The sequence below is a fragment of the Ixodes scapularis genome, unplaced genomic scaffold, assembly GCF_016920785.2.
Source record: "Ixodes scapularis isolate PalLabHiFi unplaced genomic scaffold, ASM1692078v2 PGA_scaffold6__148_contigs__length_123643588, whole genome shotgun sequence".
Lineage (NCBI taxonomy): Eukaryota > Metazoa > Arthropoda > Arachnida > Ixodida > Ixodidae > Ixodes > Ixodes scapularis.
This window is the reverse complement of record NW_024609881.1, coordinates 107628917-107632708: the sequence shown is the minus strand read 5'-3', so window position 1 is coordinate 107632708 and position 3792 is coordinate 107628917. Positions and strand designations below refer to the sequence as shown.

At 38.4% G+C, this 3792-nt stretch overlaps 1 pseudogene; it reads left to right on the top strand.

The window, feature by feature from the left end:
* The first annotated feature begins 364 nt into the window (after positions 1-364).
* Positions 365-3591, top strand: LOC115326441 (annotated as a pseudogene).
* Positions 3592-3792: the final 201 nt, after the last annotated feature.

The window sequence follows — 3792 nt, the reverse complement described above, 5'->3', positions numbered from 1 at the left end:
CGGTTGGAACTAAATTAAAAAAAATCATATGAGAAATAGTCTGCCTACTTTGTATGAAATAGTACTTATCGAGTACCAAAAGAAAACTAAAAATTACAGTAAAGTCAACACCTTGAAGTCGGTTCCGCTGTCTTATTCATGTAGGAAACTGATAAAATCATTAAAGCATTCTTTGTTTTGGTTGGATCATGCGTTGAAAATAATAAAAGGCGCCGAATATTCTAATATAAAAATGATGCACCGTATAGCTGGGCAGATCATACTCAAGATAAATGTGCAAAGTGATTTGAAACATAATATTAGCGTGAAAATACGCTTCCTGATATCCAGTATCAATTCATTTACAGATTATCAAGTGGGCACAATGAATATTTTGATTGTTTGCATCGTGATAGCCAACGTAGTAATATCCCAAGGTAATGTGGAGGAAAAGGGAAGAACCAATCATCAAATTCAAGAACGATCACTTCTAATATTTGACAGTAAGTTTTGTTTTTATGCAGATATACGAAATTGCGCAATGTAATAGACTTTTGCACACCGAACTCTGGCGCCCTCGAAGCAATATTGAAATCACGAGGCATCTTAATTGTCGTCTGTAATTTAGATAAATGTGAACTTAGACGACCATTCCCAAGGTTTCACCCACCAGCGAGTGCTTTTCATGAAGAAACTAAACTTAGTGATTAATCGAATATACAGAGTGTTTCAGAAAACGCAGGCCAAATCGTTCCTGCGAAAACTACTCATCGCAACGAAAAAAGGCTTGTGGCGTTGTGGTCCTGGGCCAGGGGCCCATTTAAGGAAATTAATAATGTCCGGGATAATTAACTTGTTAATTATTTTTTCCTAATTAACTTTTTAATATTGTGTTTAAGGGCATGGTTTAAATTAGAAAATTGCTCAGCATCATCGAAAACCACTAAACCAACACATTGCAGAATGATAGAAGGCACGCGAAGCATTTTACTGCGTTTTGAAAAACCGCACAAACGGGTTTTTAAGTTTCGGTTTGTTATCGGAGCGCATCTCGGCCCCGGCAGCACCGCGCCCCGTGGAGAGATAGTGCAACCAGACTCTACTTTGTCGCGCGATGACAACGCAGCAGAGGTTGGTTGCACTATCTCTTCGCGGGGCGCGGTGCCGTCGGGTCGGAGACGAGCTCCGATAACAAACCGAAACTTAAACACCCGTCGAATTTGTGCGGTTTTTCAGAAAGCCATAAAATGCTTCGCGTGCCTTCTATCATTCTGCAATTTTTTGGTTTAGTGGTTTTCGACGATGCTGAGCAATTTTCCAATTTAAACCATGCCCTTAAACACAATATTAAAAAAGTTAATTAGGCAAACAAAATTACCAAGTTAATTATCCCAGACATTAATAATTTTCTTAAATGGGCACCTGGTCCAGGACCACAACGCCACAAGCCTTTTTTCGTTGGGATGAGTAGTTTTCGCAGGAACGATTTGGACTGCGTTTTCTGAAACACCCTGTATATAACCGACCTTGTGAGACACGTTACATATATGTGAAGTTCAAATCTATCTCACAGGTCTTATAGCAATGTAATATGCAGGTGCTTCAGAAGTACGTACGTTTACAGTCGCAGGGTTCGCCTATCTTGAAAAAGCAGCAATATTGTAGATATTAGCGCACCCTTCCAATATTCAATATAAAAATAATACGATGGTCGCGTATTTACGATGATCCCGTAATTGTACGACTGTTCTGCATTCGAAATTACTTCTGTGCATAGTGAGATATCCTTTTCCTAATAACTCGGTTGTTTTACAACTAGATGAAGAGTGCAGATACCTGGGCTACAAATTGAGAGACGGAGAAGTAAAAGAGCTGAAAGACCCCTGTGTCAAATGGACTTGCCTGGCAACTCAATCTCAGCTTCTAGTTCAAGAGTAAGTTTCGTAACCTTCATACTGAGCGAGCCAAACGAATCCCTAAATCTTAAAAATCATATCACTCTATCGTCGCGGAAATTATGTTATGAAGTACGAGGTATACAGTTTGCTCACCGCATCTCATTTATTATATTGTGAAGATATGAAGGAAATAACGCACTTCAGTGAAAAATCTGAAGAACAAAATACAGCCTATTTACTTGAGTTTCTAGAGTGAAGCCTTTTGCAAGGAAACGCAAAATGTTCTGACTGCTCACCACTGAAGTGTTTGACTGGACAAAAAAAGAAACCTAAAAAATTCCGAAGACTTCAATTTTATTGCTTTAGTGAGTTTGCCAAACAAAGTGCCCCCCTAACCCACAATACTGTTTCTGAAGTTAAAAGCTCATTTAGATGATAATATCTTTTTCTGTAATTTCATAAAGAGCATATCACTCAAAATTAAAAGTAACGCAGCATACAGTTAAGTACTACTGTTCAAGAATCAGCCAATTGTACCAGATAGCAAACCTCTGCTTTTTGACTGTACACTGCCCGATAATGTTAGTGCGAAAACGGCATTGACGCTACTTTACATAACAAAATAAGTAACTGGGCGAATTTGTAAGTGTTCATATTGCTACAGTACGACTGCGCACGGACCGAACGAGGAACCGGAGAGCACAATCGTTGTTGTGTTTTATTTAATGTTTCTCTTTTCTTGTGTGTGTATGTATGTGTGTACATTTTGAGTATTTTTACTCGTGTATATTTTACTCTTATTTCGTCATGCACGCGTGTTGAAATTCTTCTCTAACCTGGTTATTTTTCTCGTTCCCTTCTCCTTCTCTTTTTTCCTCTGATTCCCTCAAACAAAAAGTTATTCAATTGCAGTGCTTCCATATTAAAAAGAAATATCTCTTTCCGAGTGATCTTTGTATAATTAAGTATCTAGTGTTATTAACAATTCTCTTCACATTTTGCTAAAACAGCGCAATGAAAAGCCCTAAGCCTGGTTACGACGCTAGTTTTAATTGCAGATATTCAATTATCGAAACAAGAAAACCAGAAAAAAAACGTCGATTTCCCCTTCATGCTAACACTCGCGCTGCATACCTCATCTGGCACAAAATGTATCATAACACTTCTGAGTTATTTGGAGGTATTTTGACTTTCGGCAGATTTGTCTTTCTCTTATGCCATCGCATCAGTGCAGCTGTCAAGATTCGAGCGACGTTTCACGCCTGAATAAGAAGAAAATATTTCATTTTCACACACGAAATGTCCTTAGCCTGTTAGTCGCGCCGTTCTCTTTAATGTTTATAGAATTACGCACTTCGACGGTTGCGTCACAGCTGTTAACTTGCGTAAGAGTTGTTTACACTTACGTAATCCGTGATCACTTGTCAACAAACCATTTGCGATAAAAAAACTGTCTATTTGATCAAGAATGGACTACCACATATAACTTTATTATCACTAACCTTTTAATGACAGTAGAATGTAACATTTCCACTTTTACAAGATCGACAGACATATAGAATAAAGAGTAGGGCCTCGGCATATATTCATATTTAATGATTTGTGACATGTTATCAGGTGCTGAGCCCGTGCGCCTCGGAGCTCCTTCTGGGGGTACCAGGTTCTAGTTGCAGCCGGACGTCTGCCACCTCATGAAGTTCATGTGGTTATCTGATGGTCTTGTGGAACGGGAAAGTGCAAAAACTTTAAATAAAACATAAAAAAAATTGTGTGTTCTTTTCTTACAATTTAATAAGGGCAACCGGGTCATGTTAAATCTGAATACAATAAAAGTTCGAATTCCTTGATAAGGAAACTTGAGGTTGGGAACAAATAAAATAACGAAGAAGTGCGTGCTTGTTCGGTATTGTATGAT